Source organism: Vicia villosa, unplaced genomic scaffold (genome assembly GCF_029867415.1).
Source record: "Vicia villosa cultivar HV-30 ecotype Madison, WI unplaced genomic scaffold, Vvil1.0 ctg.004919F_1_1, whole genome shotgun sequence".
Classification (NCBI taxonomy): Eukaryota; Viridiplantae; Streptophyta; class Magnoliopsida; order Fabales; family Fabaceae; genus Vicia; species Vicia villosa.
The window spans coordinates 103,512-125,961 of NW_026706542.1; the positions used below are offsets into that span (position 1 = coordinate 103,512).

A 22,450-nucleotide genomic window follows, 5' to 3' on the forward strand; every position below is an offset into this window, starting at 1 on the left:
TTTATTAGCCTCATTGAAAATCAATTTCACATCTGCCCTAAGTATATTAGGACTGATAATGGTCCTGAATTTTTGTTACCTCAATTCTATGCCTCTAAAGGTATTATTCACCAAAGATTTTGTGTTGAGTCCCCTCAACAAAATGCTAGAGTAGAGAGAAAACACCAACATCTTCTCAATGTAGGTCGTGCCTTACTTTACCATTCCAACCTACCCAAACAATATTGGTCCTATGCTGTTAGCTATGGAGCATTCATCATAAATAGAGTCAACACACCTTTACTAAATCATCAATATCCTTATCACATACTCCACAATAAACCTCCTGATATAACTCAGCTCAAAATTTTTGGATCCCTCTGTTATGCTTCAACCTTAACCAGCCATCGCACCAAATTAGACACTAGAGCCAGAAAATCTCTCTTCATTGGTTATGTTGTTGGCTATAAAGGATCTATCTTACTTGATCTCCATTCCTTTACTATTTTAACCTCTAGGAATGTTACACATCATGAACATATCCTTCACTACCATAAACAGTCTGATTCCATCACCCAAAATTGGGAATATTTCAGTACCTTAGAATCCAAGCAACAACCCATTGTGCCACAACCCTTACCTATTCCCATTGTTAATCAATCTGTTCAACCCCCGGATGACAATCCTGATCCCTCTGTTTACCATGATGATCCTCATCCACAATCACCTACCTCACCTCAGCCACAACCTAATCTTCCATTCCAACTTATTACTCGTGTTTCTTCTAGAGTCAAAAATCCTCCATCCCATCTCAAAGACTATGTTTGTACTACCTTCAATGACACACCAACACAATCATCCTCAGGTACTCCTTACTCTCTTTCAAACTTTATTTCTTATTCAAATCTTTCTCTTTCACATTATCGTTTTAGCCTATCTGTTTCTACTAACCATGAACCTAAAACCTACAAGAGGCTTGCAAATATGAATGTTGGAATTAAGCTATGAAGTTAGAGTTAGATGCTCTTGAATAAAATGGCACTTGGTCGATTGTAGATTTTCCACCCAATGTGAAACCTATTGGTTGTCGTTGGGTATATAAGGTGAAACACAAATCTGATGGTAGCAATGAGAGATTTAAGGCACGCCTTATTGCTAAAGGATACAACAAAATTGAAGGGCTTGACTACTCCGGTACTTTCTCACCATTAGCTAAACTCACCACAGTCAAACTTGTTCTTGCTTTGGCTTCAGCTTAAAACTGGTATCTCCATCAATTGGACGTCAATAATGCATTCCTGCATAGCGACTTTCATGAGGACGTATATATGGTTATACCACCAGGTGTTCAGACATCTAAACCTAACCAAATCTACAAACTCATCAAATCCTTGTATGGATTGAAACAAGCAAGCAGACAATGGTTTGAAAAACTGACTTCCCTTCTTATTCGTCATGGATACATACAAGCCACATCTGATCACTCATTGTTTGTCAAGAAAACATCATCTACATTCACAATTCTACCTGTGTACGTTGATGAGGTTATCTTAGCTGGTGATTCCTTACATGAATTTCAACCCATCAAAGACATATTGCATCAACATTTCAAGATAAAGGATCTTGGGATCCTTAAATATTTTCTGGGATTGGAAGTGGCTCACTCCAAACAAGGTATATTCATATGTCAACGTAAATATTTCCTCGATCTCCTCAGTGATTCAGGGTTTCTATGCTCTAAACCTGCTACCACACCATCTGATCCTTCAACCAAGATGTGCCATGATAATAGTCCTGAGTTTACTGACATTCCTTCTTACAGAAGACTTGTTGGTAGACTAATATATCTCAATACTACACGATCAGACATTACCTTTATCACCCAACAACTCAGTCAGTTTCTCTCCAAAACCATCCACACAACATTACAATGCTGCTTGTCGTGTCCTTAGATATTTGAAACATTGTCCAGGCCAAGGCTTATTCTACCCTCGCAACTCATCTCTCCATGTCACCGGTTTTTCTGATGCAGACTGGGCCGGCTTCTTTGACACAAGGAGATCATTTTCTGGATCTTGCTTCTATCTAGGCAACTCTCTCATTTCATGGCGTACCAAGAAACAAACAACAGTTTCCCATTCATCATCCGAGGCAGAATACCGAGCTCTAGCTGCAGCCACATGCGAGCTTCAATGGATACTCTATCTTCTTAGAGACGTGTCCATCACTTGCACACAGATCCCCGTCTTGTTCTGTGACAGCCAAAGTGCCCTCCATATTGCAGCAAATCCAGTGTTTCACGAACGAACTAAGCATCTTGACATTGATTGTCATATAGTTCGAGAAAAATACCTTGTTGGTGTTATGAAGTTGCTCCCTGCTGCTTCTCACAATCAGCTTGCTGATTTCTTTACCAAATCTCTCATCCCTAAGCCCTTTCAATCTCTGAAATCCAAGTTGAATTTGCTTAACATTTATCAAATTCCAACTTGTGGGGGCCTAATAGATGATTAGTTAGTTAGTTAGTTAGTTAATTAGTTAGGTAGGTAGTTACACTTGAGTATAATGTTAGTTATTTCTGTTAGTCTCTTAATGTAACTACCATCCCTTCCTCTTGGATATATACTACTCTACTATCATCAATATAGATGTGAGAGATTATGTTGCACTCTCTTCTCTTCCCTTTTCCATTGTTATGAGTATGAATCACAAAGCATAATACCAATCATGTATAAATGTAATTTAATGTAAGATTTAAGGTAAATTTTTGTGATTTTTATTTTTCTCTATACCCATTGTAAATTTTATAACTGATCACTTGACTGTTGAAGAACTAATGTTGCAGGTTTATGCTGCACTACAATACTAAAGACCAACATCACATATTCTAGAGTCTTACATCATCAATCAACATCAATTTTGATTATCAGAAAAAAAAAAATATTATTCTAGTTCACCAAATGGATAAAGTTGAGAGGCAAAATGTTGAAATCTTAACATGCAATTACAATTAAATAATTTATATATTTGTTTTTTTTAACTTAAATTAAATTTTTGAATTATGTTCAATAGTTATGTTAACATTAACCATGTCTATTCTAATTATTATTCAATTCTTTAATTAAATATATTAACGTTATTGATTCCTATCCTATTTCTACTAAATGTCCACAAAGTGGCATAGGATCCGGAATTTGAATTATTTTTTTCAATAACAAAGTTTTTCAAAAAAAATTATGCAAATAACCAAAATTTCAAAGTAATTACATAAATGACAATTTTTTCTCAATTTTAACATATTGTCGTCACTTGCATTGGCGAATTGCAAATTGGGGCGGTTTAAAACCCCCGCTAAACGTTTTGATTAAGGTAAGTCGCCACTTGCATTGGCGACTACATTAAAAATTTTAATTTTCTTAAACTTTGCGGCGGTTTTGAACCCCCGCAGTTTACAATAAAACTTAAAATTTAAGTGTAGTTGCCAATGCAAGTGGCGACTTACCTTAATCAAAACGTTTAGCGAGGGTTTTAAACCGCCCCAATTTGCAATTTGCCAATGCAAGTGGCGTGGCGACAATGTGTTAAAATTTGGAAAAATGGTCATTTATGTAATTACTTTGAAATTTTGGTTATATGCGTAATTTTTTTGAAAAACTTGGTTATTGAAAAAAAAAATTTCCCGGAATTTAGTTAAGCAATTATTCTTTCCACCTCTTAATTATAAAATCTCATTCATTTATTTGTTTTTAAATTTCAACTATTAAATCCATGACTTCTTTAACCACTTTTATTTTTTTAAATGATTTTTTAATGCAAAAATCAAGATTAAAAAGATATAAGCATATTTAATAAAATCAATGAAAGTCAAGACTAGTTATTAAAATGTAATGTTAACTTAGGTTACAAATTAATGAAGAAGCCAAGTATTTTAGAAAATTTCATATAATAATAATAATAATAATAATAATAATAATAATAATAATAATAATAATAATAATAATAATAATAATAATAATAATAATAATAAATGAAGAAGCAAAATATGTTTTAATTGCATGGAATTGACAATAATAGAATAATAATATTCAAAAACAAGTTAACCCTACTCATAATTATTAAAGACAAAATAAAATGCATCTTTATTAAAACATATTAGAATCAATAAAGTTATGTCACTTTTCACAGTGAAAACTTCTCTAGCAACTTTCGAGAAATGTCTGCAACGGGTAAGCATAAGAAGCGAGAAGAACACGACCAAGATTCCGATGGCGACTCTAAAGGCCGCGCGCCTCTCAAAAAGACCCTCAAGAAAGATTCCGACGATGATAACTCGGATGACATCACCGTCTGTGAGATAGGGAAGAATAGTAAAGTTACTGTGAGGATCTGACAGGGTAAGATTTGCATCGACATTCGTGAGTTTTACATCAAAGACGGGAAGTAGTTTCCTGGCAAAAAAGGATCTCTCTGTCCATGGATCAGTGTAATGTACTTCGTGATCATATTGAAGACATTGACAAGGCTGTCGTTGAGAAGTCTTAGGCTGTTGTGCATTAAGTGGATTTACCTTGCTAAATATTTTTCTCGAACTCTGTTTTGGCTTTTTTAAAAATGATTTTTATAGTGTTACATAATTTTGTGAAAATTTTTTTTACAAAGAAACTTTCTGTAAAAGCTTCAAATGAAAAATTTTGTTTGAATAGTTATTCTTAAAATATGATTTTAGATATTTCAACTATGGGAAAAAAATTTGGATATCAAAAATTCAAAAAATCACTTAATTTTGAAGCTATTTCAAATATATTTTCATAAAAATCATTTTTGAAATACAACTTTTTGAAAAAATTGCGATTTTAACTAAGTTTTGGTCTTCAATAATATATGTTGATGTTATGAGATGTTAAAATTAGTGTTTCATTTTAGAAAAAAACGAATATAAAAAAATTTGTAATACTTTGAAAAACAATTTTAGAAAATCTATTTTAAAAAATACAAAAACAAAATCCAATTTTTTAAAGCTGAAACAAAAAGGCCATGTAGGTTTCTTTAGTTTTTTTTAATCATTAGAAGTATTAGACATGGTGATATGATTATCCTACTATTAGGTAAGCATGAAAAAACCTCCGGATTGTTTTCTGGAGGTGTGGATTTTGAATGTGAACTTTAATTAGTAGCTTCCTTGAAATCATGGTAGTCTGGGCCATTGAGACATGTATGCTATGGTTATAAATGCATATGTAAAGTGTTGGATCGGTTAGTGTGTAAAAAAATAAAATAATAAAGTTATGTCTAATCAAAATTACTTAAAATATAATAAAGCATACTCAAATCAAAATATAATTAATCAATCATACTTAAAAAAATATAACCATTTTGACAAATAATAAGTTCTTTATAAATATATATCGATAGCTATGCGCAAGTAGTTGGGGATGTTCCGTGTGATTAAAATACATGACTCTTTGTTTATGTGCATAAATTAATATCATTTTTTTATAAAGAAACATTATAAATATTTACAAATGTATATGACAAGTAAACTTCGTGCATAATTAGTAGAGAAAAAAACTGAAAAAACTTATAATGTTTTTCTTATTACAAAACACTATCGTTGGACTACCTACAACATCACTTTAAAGTGGCACAGTAGATAATGATTTTTAATGGTGCAAGCTTCAATATTGCTTTAAATCATAATTAAAGAGAAAAAAAATTAATATACTTTATAATTTACCTATAAAATCGGAAAGGTAAATAATTTTATGAAATAATTTTAACAAAATAATTACTTGGTAGATAATGAAAGTTAGAAATTGCAACCACGTTATAATTCTAATTTTAATGTATATAATGTTTATTTTCATAGTACATGAATGACTTCTAAATCATATTTCAAACATGATAAATAAAGAAAAATATATTTTCTTACAAGATATATCGGTGTTGTTTTGTATGTAGTTTGTGATTTTTCTTGTGATTGAAATGTATGACTATAAAACTCATATTTAATACATGAGAATGAGAAAAAAAAATCACTTTTATATTTGAAAACGTTGTTTTTTCACTTCAACAAACAATTTGCTTCTTTAGAGATTTCTTTTTCAGAATAGGAGATTAAGGAGGTTGTGTGAAGTTGTGATGGTGATAAAAAATTCAGGTGTAGATTGTTTTATTATTAGGTTTTCTAAGGTTTGTTGGTCGGTGGTGAAGGTTGATGTTATTAACTTTGTTAATGATTTTCATTCGGCTGTTTCTGTACCTAAAGCGGTTACTGCAGCTTTTTTAGCTTTGATTCCAAAATCGGATAATCTTGTTTTTTTGGATCATCATAGGCCGATTTGCATTATTAGTAGCTTCTATAGAATCTTGTCGAAGTTACTTTCGTCTAGATTAAAGGTGGTCATTGGTAAACTCATTTCTCCGTGTCGATCGGCTTTTATTTCTAGTAGGAGTATGTTGAATGGGGTCCTTGTTTTAAATGAGGTGATGGATTTTGCTAAAAGAAACAAGAAGAGTTGTTTGTTGTTGAAAGTGGATTTTGAAAAGGCTTACGGTTGTGTCTCTTGGAAAAAGTTCGTTTCTTGTTGGAAAGAATGGGCTCGGGGTCTAAATGGAGAGGTTGGATGGAAGCTCTTGTTTTTTGTAGTTCCTTGTCGATCCTTGTTAATAGGAGTCCTACCAAGGACTTTTTGGTTTTTAGAGACCTTCGTTAGGAGGACCCTCTTTCCCCATTCTCTTTTTATTGGCAGCGGAAGGTTTAATGGCTATGATGAATAAGGCGGTTGGTGTGGGGGGAGTTAATTTGATGGTTTTCTTATAGGTAATGAGTTACATTTTGAAATCCTTCAATTCGATGATGATACTATGTTGATTGGTGAAGGTTCTTGGAGGAATCTTTGGAGTATCAAGGTCATCCTTAAGGCTATGTTTGGGAGTTTGGAGGGGAGGGGAGAGGAAGGCTTCCGAAAACGAATTTTTAAAAAAATTAGAAAAATATTTGACATTTTTTAAAAAATGATTTTGTTTAGAATGATAAAAGAGTCATTATTACAAAATTTTTAATTTTCAAAATAGTATAACAATCTAAAAGATATTTGGAAAATTTATGTAAGACCTCCAATCGAGCTGTTCTGTTTTGCGAATTCGAGCTACAATCGCATTAACGATAAAGTATGGTTGCACGATTCTTGGACGTGGCAGCTATAGTTTGTGGCAGCTATATGTTTCTTCACGCCTCTAAAGACTTCCTTCAACCCCTTCATGACTCTTACGATACTTTTCTCTCCTTGGAAAACATATCCTTTCTTGTCGAATTCACCAAGAGAAAGCAGATTTCTCTTCAAATCAGGAACATACCTGACTTCAGTCAACAACCTTATTGATTCATCATGGAGCTTGAATCTCACAGATCCAACACCTGCAATCTTGCAAGCTTTGTTGTTTCCCAGCAGTCTTGATCACATAATTCGAGTCACTGCTCAAAACCACAAGGACATCAGATGATTCAAAATCATCTTGAACAATGGTTGCATTGCCATTATCCTTACCTCCATGATCTTTTAGGCGTTCAGGTCACATCTTTCTTGTGTGACCCTCCTTCTTACTATGATAGCATCGAATTCCAGATGCTTCTCCACTGTAAGACTTTAACTAGCTTTAGCCCTTCTTCTTGTCGAATTTACCATCTTTTCGCAAGAATTTTCCTTTAACGGCCAAACCTTCACCAACAGTTGAAGATTTATACTCCTTTCGTTCGTTCAAGTCCTTAGAATACAGGGTTGATTGAACTTCTTCAAAGGTCAGGGACTCCCTTCCATACAAGAGAGTTTCTTTGAAGTGAGCATGTGATCGAGGCAAAGCGCACAATAGTAACAACGCTTGATCTTCATCATCGATCTTCACATCAATATTTTCAAGATCAAGAATGAGCTTGTTGAACATATCCAACTGCTCAACCAACACTTTGTCTTCAATCATCTTGAATGAATACAAAGCTTGCTTCAGGTATAGTCGATTTACCAGCGATTTGGTCATATACAAACTTTCAAGTTTCACCCATAACCCTGATGCCGTCGTCTCCTTTGATACCTGCCGGAAAACCTTATCACCAAGGCTCAACAGAATTGCGTTGTGTGTTTTCTCGATCATAGTCGTCTTTTCCGCTGCCGTTAATTCTGCATTCATGGCTGCCTCTCCCTTCAACGCTTCCAAACAACCCTGCTGAACCAGTAGGGCTTTCATCTTCAAGTGCCACGGACCGAAATCATTCACTCCGGTGAACTTTTTAATCTCATACTTTGTTGAAGGAATCTTCTCCACGCTCACCGCACCAATTTGTTGTGAAAAACGATGTCAAGAACAAAATATAATAGGGAATTAGGGAAGATAAGAAGAACACAAGAATTGGTTATAACTGTTATTCTTTTACTTTCTCTTAAAAACAAGATTACACGATTACAAGTTTACAAGAATAACAAATAACCTCTCTCACCCTAAATTAGGATTTGCAGCTTAGCAATAATGAGAGACTAGTATGCTATTTATAATAAAACCTAACATACTAACTAATAGGCTTTTTCCACAAGGCCCATTACACAAGACAACTAAATAAACAAGCTAACTTAACAAACAAGCCAACTTAAAAAATTAGGGTTTAAACACTAAAACCTAATTTAACATGCTAACAACCCTAGCATCTTCGACATCAGCATGTGAACATCCTTCGATTTCATGCTTAATCCTATCGAACCAAGAAGCTACCCTTCGGCCATACTAGAGTTCGATCCAATATCTCACATTGATTTAACGGCTGGAATAGAAAAAGAAGAAGAAAGTAAAATAAATCAAATGCTGTATTTTTAAAAGAAGAAGATGAACAGTAACAGATATAGAAAGAGGGAAGAGGAACAGTGGAAGAGAAGCGATTTATTTTACTTTTCTACAAAAGAAGAGGAACAATTTTTACAAAAGTAATAATTGTTTACACCGTGAGCGCATATATTTTTAATTGAGAACATACACACACATATATATATACACTTTGGTTATTATAAGAACTAAGAACTTTTAATAACAACCGTACAATTTAAAATTAATTTTCAGATAAGCATTTATATGATATGTATTTAAATCAGAATCTGTTTATTAATGATTGTCTTTTAAAATTTGAGTGAAATCCGAAACATTGATTTTAAATTGTACGGTTATTATTAAAAGCTCTCATAATAACCAAAGTTCTCATTTGATACGTCCCATATATATATATATATATATATATATATATATATATATATATATATATATATATATATATATATATATATATATATATTATGTTTTAAGTGAGAGGACTATTCTAATGAAGAAGAGAGGAATTAATTTTAACCATTAGATTCAAATCATTGATTCAGATTTAATTAAATAGTAGTAATTAATTTTCACCATTAATCATTTATTTGAGAGAGTTTTTATTTCTTAAGGGTGTGTTTGGTTCGAGGTAAATGGAGGGGAGGGGAGATGATGTTATAATAAAATGTGTTTGGTTCAATTTTTATGAGGGCAGGAGAACAAAATCCGCTCAAATCACATTTTTTGTGTCCCCCGAATCGGAGGGGGGGGGGAATGTGGCTATTAATATTTAATAAATTAATATATTTACGAAAATACCCTCGTTTTTATTTTATTATTTCAAAATTATTTTTTTTCGTCTGCTTCTTCTTTTTTTGTGGATTTTTCTCTATTGCTTATATCGATTTATTATAATTATTTTTTTACCTTTAAATTATTATTTTTATTTAATAAAAATTATAATCACTATAATTTATTATTATTATTTTTCATTTTATGTTTATTTATATGAATTTTTTTTCTAATTTTGTATGTATTCGATTATATATATTTTTTGTATAAAACTTTAAACCATTCATTTATTTTATTATATTGTGTCGAAAGTTATACTATGTATCAAGTATATTCAATTTTCTTATCGTTATGTGGTAATTTATAAATTTTAATCACTCAATATTACAAATATTATTTCCAAAAAATTATTTATAAAATTTTCATCTTTGAATATCATATTAGTTATATAAAATCATAAGGATAAAAATGTAAATTATTAATAAAATCTCTCTCCTCCCCTCGTGAACCAAACATATTTTTAACCAAAATCCCTTCCCTCCCCTCCCCTCGTTTGAACCAAACATACATATAATTAATAAAAATCTCTCCCTTTCCCTCCATTAAAATCCCTCCCCTCCCCCCTCGTTTGAACCAAACAGACCCTAAGGGTGTGTTTGGTTCAAACGAGGGGGAGGGGAGGGGAGGGATTTTAATAGAGGGGAGAGAATGGGAGGGGAGGTGAGGGAATTTTTTTAATCAGATGGGTGTTTGGTTCAAATGAGGGGAGGGGAAGGGAGGGATTTTAATTAAAAATATGTTTGGTTCAGGAGGAGAGGGGAGGGATTTTACTAATAATTTACATTTTTATCCTTATTATCTTTATAAGTGATACAGTATGATATTCAAATGTGAAAAATTTATACATATTTTTTTGTTAGTAAAATTTCTAATATTGAGCGATTAAAAAGTTATAATTTACTACATAACGTTAAAAAATTGAGTTCACTTAATTCGAATAAAATATTCAAAAAAAAAAATTAAACTATATGTTGATAACAACTTTGAAATCATAATGAATTATTTAACACATAAAATACATAAAATAATTTATTATTAAATATAAATGGTTTAAATCTTTTAAGAAAATAAATTAATTAATTAAAATGAAAATTTTAAAATTTGATATAAAAGAAATTACGACAGGATACATAACAAAATTAGAAGAAAAAAAAAACATAAATAAACATAAAAGAGTTATAAAAAAAATCAAAAAAGTGAAATGATTATGATTTATATTAAGGACAAAAAAATCACGTTAACTCATATTAATGCTTCCTCTATTTTTGGCTGTGTTTGGTAAAATTAGTTGGTAGCTTATATTTGGTGACTGATAGCTGATAAGCTAACATGAGTATTTGGTAAATTAGTTGTTTCATTAGTTGATAGATACAAAATGACATAAAAGATTATTTTAATTAATAAGGATAATAATATTTTGCTAAAATAATAAGGTTATAAATTGAAAAAAAATGTCACAAGCTAAAAGCTATAAGCTCAAAAGCTACTTCAAATAACTTTTGAAAAAAAACTATTAATTAGTAAAAAAGCTATAAGCTAAAAGTTAAAACAATGTTATAAACAGAGTTTTTTCATTAATGTGAGCTGAAAAACTAAAAACTCTTTTTTGGTTCTTACCAAACAGACCCTTCATGCTTTCAATTTAAAAAGTGATTATCTTCTTCCTTTTTTTTTTTTCCACAAAACCACTTACATATCATCTTCTATTATTCAGTGTGTTTCCTACTTTTTATTGCTATGGACAAAGACATATCAATTGGCACTCAACTATCCAAGGTAAACATTATTTTAATTTAGCTTGAAATCTATTTTTCTGTAATAATTTCTTTAACCAAAACAAAGTGCAGACAAAAACAAATAATATATCAAATACGCATGAATTTATTAAACATATTTATTATCCCCTTATGCTTGAATTTATTTAATATCTTTAGTACCTCTTATAATTAGGAAAATGCTTTAATTTCTTTTTCGATAACAAGATCGTTGATTATAAATTAATTTAAATATATTTGATATCATTGTATTATTTTATAATTTTTAGGAAAAATGAATGGGATCCAAATTGTGATGATGAGTTAAAGCCTAAAATTGGACAAATATTTGATACATTAGAAAAAGGTGGAGAATTTTACAAAAAAATATGCACATCATGTTGGATTTAGTGCACGTTCATCATCAGAAACTAAAGATAAAAACGATGTGAAGCGTTGGAAGTACTTTGTTTGCTCAAAACAAGGTTATTTGCCAATGAAGACAAATGAGATGGAGAAACGTGAATATAGTATCAACGTTAGAAGAAGGAGTCTTACAAGAGAAAGATGTAATGCAAATATTGTTTTTAAACGAGTGGAAGAAGGTAAATATGAGTTAGTTCGATTCCATAAGAGCCACACACACACACTCTCTCTCTCTCACACACTTACACACACACACACACACACACACACATACTCACACACACTTGTTTCACCTTTGAAGAGACCGTTTCTAAAATCTGCAAGAAAAGTGAATCCCATTCACAAGAATTTATTCCATGCATATAGTAAGGCAAATATTGGAACATAAAAAACTTTCCACTTATTAAAAGAAAAGTTTGGGGGTTATCAAAATGTTGGTTGCACACCGAGACATCTTCAAAATTATTTGAGAGATTTAAAGATGTTGATTAAAGATTCTGATGCACATGTTTTTAATGATAACTTTAGAAGGAAGCAAGAAGTTAATCCATCATTTTACTATGTGTATGAGTTGGATGAAGAAGGTCGGCTAAAACATGTTTTTTGGGTGGATGGTATTTGTAGAAAAAATTATTCTGTGTTTGGGGATGTGATTTCATTTAATACTATGTATCAGAAATATAAATATTATATGATTTTTGCACCTTTTACTGGGATAAACCACCATAGACAATCTATAACTCTAGGAGCAGGATTTTTAGCAAATGGAAAAATTCATGCATTCATGTGGTTGTTCCACAAGTTTTTGGAAGCAGTAGGAGGAGAAATGCCAACTCTTATAATAACTGATCAAGATCCTGCCATGAAGGTAGCTATAGAAAATATTTTTACTACCTCTACTCATAGATTTTGTATGTGGCACATAATGAAAAAAGTTTCTGAGAAAATAGGTGGTTCTATGAATGCTAATGAAGAGTTTAACACAAGTCTGAAGTTGGGGGTCAGACACATCAAATGAGTTTGAAGCTACATGGAAGTCTATAATGACCAAATTTGAGTTAGAAAATAATGATTGGTTATCACATATGTTTGATATTCGATACATGTGGATTCCAGCATACTGTAAAGATATTTTCTTTGTCGGGCTATTGAAAACTACATCAAGATCAAAAAGTGAGAATTTTTTTATGGTAATTTCTTAAATCCTATTGTTAGCTTGGTTGAATTTTGGATGAGGTTTGATTCAGCAATAGAAGCACAATGACATAAAGAGTTAATTGCTGATAATAACTCAATTCATACTACACCAAAGTTAATTATGGATCGTGGCATAAAGAGACATGCGAGAGATGTGTATACTTGTGAGAAATTTTACATATTTTAGAATGAATTATGGCTTGCATGTGTAGACTGTGGAATTGAAAATAACAAAGAGCAAGATGGAATAAAAATATTTCATATATATGATAATGGTAATGTCAGTAGTAAACTTAGAAAAGTGGTATATAATTTGTTTGAACACAATGTCAACTGCTTATGCAAAATGTTTTAGGCTGAAGGAGTACCTTGTAAACACATATTTTGTGTTTTAAAGGGAAATTTTTAAATGAAATACCAGTAAAGCACATTGTGAATAGGTGGACTAAGTTTGCAAATTGAAAACCTATTTTAGATATAGCTGACAATGTCTTGGATAAGTTCTATGATTTAGAAAAGGATAACAATTTCATTTCAGATGTGTGGGATCATTTACTTAAATGCTTGGACAAGGCTGAACAAGATAAAGAAAAATTGCTTTTTGTGTTAAATGGGACTGTTAACATGGAAAAGTAATTGGATGAGTTTGAAGAGAGTTCTAACCAAACTGAGATAGGTGATTTGCAAACCTTTATCGGATCTAATATACCTGAAGAAGTAAGAATCCTCCCTCCATAATTTTCAAAGACTAAAGGTAGTGGTAAAAGAATAAGGGTGATGCTAACATGTTCTATAAGGGCACATGTTAAGGATACTATAATTAGAAAAAGTTAAATGTAATTAAATGTAATAAAGTCATATTTAAAGTTTTGACACATTGAATGCACGTATTCCAATAAAATATTTCTATAAATAGTTTATTAACTTGTCCCCTTGGGGCACATGTTAGTTTTTTCCAAAGAATAAAAGATGGAAAAGAAAAGTCTCTTGAACAACAACAAAAAAATAACAAGACTTTGTAAGGCATGTGGTGAATATGCTTATCATGATGGTCGCAATTGCCAAAAAAAATCATCTTCATCGTTTCCAGAAGAATATTATAGAAAGGAATAGGAATAGAGTTATTAGAGAATATCGTTGAATGAATATCTCGTAGCATTTTGTTTTTATTCTCTAGAAGGATGTAGTAGCATTTTGATTTTATTCTGATATCAATTTTGATTATGATATAAAGACTTGTTTAAATTATAATTATTAGTTGGTTGTTTTGATTCTAATATATCAGTTTTGATTCTAATATAAAGTTTGGTTTAAATTATAATTAATAGCATATTGTTTTTAATTTTGTTATTGTAGTTTTTAATTCTAATGCAAACAATTGACATACAAATTTTGTTATAGTAATTTTGTTTCGATTCTTATATGTCAATTGTGATTTTTGTTGGAGGCAACTCGAGGGGGTCAACGAGGGAGAACTTTACTTGGAACACACGTTTGTGGGAGACACACCACTTCTCTACCTAAAACCTTAAGGTGATGGGTGTGTGGGTTCTCTCACTTATAAAGTGTTCATTCTTTCCTTTTTTTAAATAATGTGGGACTTCTTCCTCACACTTGATTCTCAACACTCCCCCTCAAGTGTGAGTCTCACACAATGCTCCCCCTCATGTGGAAACTTCTCTTCCACATACACTTGTATCTGTTGACTCTTCAACTTCATGTATCCGTTGACTTTCAACTACAAGTAAGCCGGTTCCTTTCTCAAACCAGGCTCTGATAACACTGTTGGAGGCAACTCAGGAGGGGGTCAACGAGGGAGCACTTTACTTGGGACACACCTTTGTGAGACACACACCACTTCTCCACCTAAAACCTTAAGGTGATAGGTGTGTGGATTCTCTCACTTATAAAGTGTTCATTCTTTCCTTTTTTAATCAATGTGAGACTTCTTCCTCACACTTGATTCTCAATAATTTTGATATACAAACAGTATAAATTATAATTAATAACATTTTGTTTTTCTTTTAATATAAATTGGTATAAAATTAGTATAAACTATAGTTAATAGCATATTATTTTTAATTTTGTTATAATAGTTTTTGATTCTAATGCAAACAATTGACATAAGTTATGAATAATATATAAAATTGGTATAAATTATAATTAATAGCATATTGTTTTTAATTTTGTTATACTAGTTTTTGATTCTAATACAATTATACAAACAATTGACATACGTTAAGGTTAATATACAAAATCTAGTTTAAATTATTATTGATAGCATTTTGTTTCAATTTTAATATATCAATTTTGATTTTGATATACAAACCAGTTTAATTATAATTAATAGCATTTTTTTTCTTCTAATATAAAATTGGTATAAATTATAAATAATGGTACTTTTTTTTAATTTTATTATAGTAGTTTTTTATTCTAATGCAAACAATTGACATAAGAGTAACAATGTTTTACTTTTTAGTAAATTATTTAGTACTAATGAGTTTTAGTTGGATACAAATCTATTATCTATTATAATATATAAAAACAAAAGTACTTGGAAATTCTATCATAAGCCCTCTAATAAAAGAACTTAAACTTTTTTATTTCATGGGTAAAAAAGACTATTTACAAAATATCTCAATATTATTGATTTGACATTTATTACGGGTGATGTGTCACACTCTTATTTTTTCTTGGTATTTTATAATTATTTTTATTTTCCCAAATACATTACAAAACCCTAATAATTATTCTTATTTTTTCTTGGTATTTTATAATTATTTTTATTATCCCAAATACATTACAAAACCCTAATAATTATTTAATGTGAACGGTTGAATACAAAGAGTTAACCCTTGATTTTAAACGATACATGAATATCGTTCTTTGAAAACAGTTATTTCTCCATTATCGAAACAATGCAATAACTCTTGACCTTCTAGATTTCTAAATCGTTTCTCTGATTATAATTAACTAAACCAATACATTTCCACTCTTCACTTTATCCATTTCTCCCTATCACTTCTTTTTTTTAAGATGTAAGATTTTTTTGTCATTCCATCTGTTTGTTGTTGATGCATACATGTTTTGTTCTTCCAAATGAATTATTTGTGTAATATTTTTGATGTGTAGTTCAGTGTACTTGAACGTTGCTTTATGGTACTAAGTTTGATTTTAGCAGATATATTGGGAACTCCTTTCAACTTCCCTCATGGACAAGGTGATTGAGTGCATTGGAACAATGAAATTTTAATTGTTTTTTGTTTTGATTTCTTATTATTTTAATTGGACATATTAATTTATTCAATTCGAAGAAAAGTTGGAATTTATTTCAATAAAGCATCTCAAATGTTGAAGCTAAGTGCTAAATTGTAGGTTAGAGTACAAACCTGAAGAGTTTTTATTTTGGATTCTATTTTATATCTTATAATTTCAATTGGATATTATCTTTTTTTATTTCTAGATCATTGAGGTGAGAAGGCTAGTATGAGTAGGAAAATTATCAAAAATTGAAGTTTGTTCACAATCTGCAGTTTCATTCTTCTATTGTCCACAATCTGCGGTTTCATTTCTTCTATTGTCCCCAATCTGCGGTTTCATTTCTTCTATTGTCCACAATCTGCGGTTCCATTTTTTCTATTATCCACAATCTGTGGTTTCATTTCTTCTATTGTCCACAATCTACGATTTCATTTCTTCTATGAAAATTGTGGTTTGTCCACAATCTGTTCGTGAAAATGTTTGAAAATATTATTATCATATATAAAAAAAAGTACTTGAAAATTCCAATATAATCCCTTTGATAAAAGAACTTAAACTTTTCTTATTCCATGGGTAAAAAAGACTATTTACAAAACAACTCAATATTATTGATTTGGCATTTATTACGGGTGATGTGTCACCCTCTTATTTTTTTATTTATTTAATGTGAACGGTTGAATACAGAGAGTTAACCCTTGATTTCAAACATACATGAATATCGTTCTCTAAAAACAGCTATTTCTCCATTACCGAAACAATGCAATAACTCTTGCCTTCCAGATTTCTAAATAGTTTCTCTGATTATATATTAACTAAACTAATACATTTCCACTCTTCACTTTATCTATTTCTCCCTATCACTTCTTCTACATATATTTTTTTTCAAGATGTAAGAATTTTTTTGTCATTCCATCTGTTTGTTGTTGATGCATACATGTTTTGTTCTTCCAAATGAATTATTTGTGTAATTTTTTTGATGTGTAGTTCACTGTGCATGAACATTGCTTTATGGTACTAAGTTTGATTTTAGCAGAGATATGGGAACTCCTTTCAACTTCACTCATGGACAAGGTAATTGAGTGCATTGGAACAATGAAATTTTAATTGTTTTTTGTTTTGATTTCTTATTGTTTTAATTGGACATATTAATTTATTCAATTTGAAGAAAAGTTGGAATTTATTTCAATAGAGCATCTCAAACGTTGAAGCTAAGCGCTAAATTGTAGGTTGGAGTACAAACCTGAAAAGTTTTTATTTTGGATTCTATTTTATATCTTATAATTTTAATTGGATATGATCTTTTTTATTTCCAGATCAATGAGGTGAGAAGGCTACTATGAATAGGAAAATTATCAAAAATTGAAGTTTGTCCACAATTTGCGGTTTCATTTCTTCTATTGTCCATAATCGGCGGTTTCATTTCCTCTATTGTTCAAAATCTGCGGTTTCATTTCTTCTATGAAAATTGTGGTTTGTCCACAATCTGATTGTAAAAATGTTTGAAAATATTATAATATATAAAAACAAAAGTACTTGGAAATTCCAATATAAGCCCTCTGATAAATGAACCTAAAGTTTTCTTATTCCATGGCTAAAAAAGACTATTTACAAAACAACTCAATATTATTGATTTGACATTCATTACGGGTGATGTGTCACCCTCTTATTTTTTCTTGGTATTTTATAATTATTTTTATTTTCTTAAGAACATTAAAAAAACCCTAATAATTATTTAATGTGAAACCGAAACAATGCAATAGCTCTTGGCCTTCCAGATTTTTAAACGTTTCTCTGATTATATATTAACTAAACCAATACATTTCCACTCTTTACTTTATCTATTTCTCCCTATCACTTCTTCTTCATATATGTTATTTCAAGATGTATGATTTTTTTTGTCATTCCATCTGTTTGTTGTTGATGCATACATGTTTTGCTCTTCCAAATGAATTATTTGTGTATTTTTTTTATGTGTAGTTCAGTGTACTTGAACGTTGCTTTATGGTACTAAGTTTACGTTTCTTTATGGTACTAAGTTTGAATTTAGCAGAAATATGGGAACTCCTTTCAACTTCACTCATGGACAAGGTGATTGAGTGCATTGGAACAATGAAATTATAATTGTTTTTTTTATTTCTTATTATTTTAATTGGACATCTTATTTTATTCAATTTGAAGCAAAGTTGGAATTTATTTCAATAAAGCATCTCAAATGTTGAAGCTAATCGCTAAATTGTAGGTTGGAGTACAAACCTGAAGAGTTTTTATTTTGGATTCTGTTTTATATCTTATAATTTTAATTGGATATGATCTTTTTTATTTCCAGATCATTGAGGTGAGAAGGCTACTATGAGTAGGAAAATTATCAGAAATTGCATTTTGTCCATAATTTGTGGTTTGATTTTTTCTATTGTCCACAATCGGCGGTTTCATTTCTTCTATTGTCCATAATATGCAGTTTCATTTCTTCTATGAAAATTGTGGTTTGTCCACAATCTTTTCCTGAAAATGTTTGAAAATATTATAGGGTTAAATAAATTAAAGCCCCTGCCTTTATATCGAGTTTTGGTTTGGGCCTCCTGAAGTTTTTTTTTACATAAGGCCCCTTAGAAAACTCAATTCCTGGATTTACCACACCCCATTACCACACCTGCTGACTGGTCATCCAATTAGTGGCATGTTGGCATTTTTTGCTGACTGGATTTGTAAATGATGTTGCTTGTTAAGTTTACCCCCCCAAAACAACTAAACATAAAATTAGGGTTTTTTGAAATTGGAAACTGAGAAGCTCGGAGAAGACGAACGCAAAGAAGACTTGCGATGGCTGGAAACAATGATGAACCGGACAAATCAGATGAGGTAACTGCTCACGTACTTGGGGATACCATTGATGTTTTTTTGTTGGCTTACATTGCGTTTTTTTCCAGTTGAATGTCAGGTTTAATGCTGACTCTCACCATGGAGGCGAGTTCGTGAAGCTTCAAGATATTGAGATGATTTACAGAGGCGGGGTTTCCACGCTTATTGCTGGGGAACACATTGAAACATGGACTCAGAGTCACATTCAAAACATAGTAAGTGGTTGGGGTTATGTAGTTGGTTCATTTAGGTTATGGACGAAAATCCCGGAAATATATCCTAACTATTTCCGGATTAGGAGTGATTCTGATGCTTATGGTTTTGTTGCGTATGCGTGTTCAATGGAAGTAGATGGGAAAATGTTTGTTGAACACGATGCAGCCAAACATAGTAAGAATCCCATTAATGGCACTGACATGTGGCCTGAGGTTGAAAGTGAATAACTCTTACCTCCTAATTACAAAAAGGGGCCTGGTAGGCCAAGGAAGCTAAGAAATAGGGAAAGTGGTGAAGAAGGAGTTAGAAGAAGGTTACCTGGTGTATCTTATAGATGTACTAAATGTGAAAAAGCGGGGGATAATGTGAAGTCATGCAAGAGCAAAAGACAAAATCCAAATGCATTGAATAGAAAGGTAATGACACTATTAATTATATGTAACTGTTTTTGGATATAATGTAACTTATTTGAATATAATGTAACTGGTTTTTTTAATGCAGAAGTGAATGAGACCAAATGTAAGTGAATAAGGTGATGCAAGTCAAGAGGCTGCTACAAACAATTTTGAAAGCCAGACTGGTACAGTCAATGAAGAAAGCAAGACTGGTACAGGCAATGAGGAAAGCAGGACTGATACATTGTTTGGGGATATCATTTATGATATGATTAGTAGCCTACTAGACATTCATTCTCATGTTCCAAGTCAAGCCTCAACAAGTAACATGAACAAGAGTAAGGGAAAGGTGATTGTCAAACCAATTAAAAGGAGAAGGGTAAGTGAGAGGATAAAGGAGAACTGGTTCAAAAAACCTAAACCATTCTGTTATACCCCAAAATTTGCCCGCATCTTTTTTCAAAGAGAAGGCAACAGACTTCTGTCTAAAAATTTGGAGTGTTATATAATCTTGGATCTTATTTCATAAATATCCTGATTTTATGAATACTCAGTTTTTAGAATATTTTTATACGGTATTTTGGTTCGCTGTTGAATTTATTTTTACACAAACGCCAAATACTGTTTATCACTTCATACACTGTTTATTTGAGATTTATTTTCAGAAAAATAATACTGACGCAGTTGGTACAGAATTAAATTTGCAGGCGCAGAGTCCGGGGTTTCAGATCATACTGGTAACAATTAAGTTATTATTGGTTTTTTGTTTCCCACTAATGTTTATACTATATTCTTTTTCAAAAAATCTCTTTCTTTCTTTTCAAAATCTCTTTCTTTCTTTTCAAATCTCTTTCTTTCAAATCAAATCCTAACTTTATTCTATACATCTTTCTTTTCAAACCCTACCATATTTCTTTTTTTTTCAAATCCTACTATCATTCAAATTTTCCTTTTACGGTACCACTCCATTCCCCAACGTCTCTCTCTCTTTTCACTCTATAGATACCGCTCATTTTTTCCGTAAATTCTCACATCAAATTTCACTCATCTCCCAAATTTCTATCATACTATCTCCTAATCATTTCCTCTTCTTCCCCGGCAAAAAATGGCAAAGTGGGTGGATACGTTTCTTCTTGTGGTCATCACTGTTTTTGTGGTGATCATGTCCTTTTTCTGTCTGCATAGTCCTGAAAAATGCGGACCTGGGATGTTTACACTCCCGTACATCTATATACTGTTGTTTATAGCATGGATTTTTAATCGTCATACTTAAAGTTTGTCGTATCTTTCGCTTTCAAATAATGTACCGTTCATTATATTTGTCGTACTGTTCGCTATATTTTTATGTAATATTTATACTGTCAGTATTAAATATTGTACTATCTGTTGTACCGTCGTTTAATTATCGAGATAATATTATGTGTGTTTATTGCTAGTTAAATATTTATTTTAGTGCATTAAATCCTTTTCAATTTTATTATCGGTATTTTCGTTCGCGTATAGTATATTTTATTTATTTATTATGTTTATGTTTTTCTAACAACTCATGTAAATAATTTTTCACCATTAACACAACAAAAACAAAAATAAAAAAATTAACTTTAACTGTTAAGTTTTCCCTTTAACTGCTATGATAATACCCGGACAGCCAGTTAACAGTCAAACCCGCTGACAACACGATTCTCCGTGTTTGTACCATCAGTCAAATCAATATTTCGCATTTCAAATTTCCAAGATTTTTGTTCTAGAAGTCTTCTGATAATCACATGATCAGCAGAGACTCAACACTGCACAAAAATCAGGTACGCCTAACTGTCTCCTACACAAACAGTCCCTAACTAGGGTTTTTGTTTTTTTTTCAGGAGAACAAGTTTTTGAGACCTCAAAATAGATTTCATGGATCTCCATATGTCTCAAAGTACCACCAGACAAATTTTCAAACTTCGATTCGCTCGGACGCACAGTCAACAGCTCAAACAGTCAACAAACGACCAGTTTGACCGAAAAGTCAACAGACAGTCAAAAATGCAATTTTTTGTCAACATCCATATTTTGTCAAAAGATTCATCATTTGATCAATGGTTGATCAAAATTCATCAAGAAAAGTTCAGAAATCAACAAAACTCCAAGTTTCAAAATTAGGGTTTTCTCCTAAAAAGTCAACTGAACTTTGACCGACCAGAACTCTCTCCTCGTTCATTCGAAAAATTCCAACCAAAGCTCATTTTGAAGGAAATTCAATAATCTTTCAAATTCAATTGGTCCCATGATCATATGATCCACCATTTGAGAGCAGCAAGCCAAAATATTACAGGTCCTTTTTAAGGTCAACAAAAAGCAGTTTTTTGTCAAAGCCCATAACATCAAGATAACTTCTCCAAATGCAAAAAAGCTCCCAAAGTAGCTTGTATAGGACGTCTTGAGGATTCCAAAAAGTACAAGAACTCCTTCATATGATTAAAATTGAGGGAGTTATGCCTTGTTGAAGTTGGTCATTTTTTGGGAAAATACATGAAACCAACATTGACCAAACTTGATTTTTTTCCAAAAGGGCCCAAGCATTTGTGATCCAAACATGTTCCTAAGGATGTTTAAGGCCACCCACGACCAATCTTAGGCCCATGACACTTTTATTTCTTTTTTGATTTAATTTTATTTCATTTA

At 31.3% G+C, this 22,450-nt stretch overlaps 1 pseudogene; it reads left to right on the top strand.

The window, feature by feature from the left end:
- Nucleotides 1–4,192: 4,192 nt before the first annotated feature.
- LOC131642395 (protein FAR1-RELATED SEQUENCE 5-like) lies at nucleotides 4,193–14,168 on the top strand (annotated as a pseudogene).
- The last annotated feature ends 8,282 nt before the right edge of the window (nucleotides 14,169–22,450 follow it).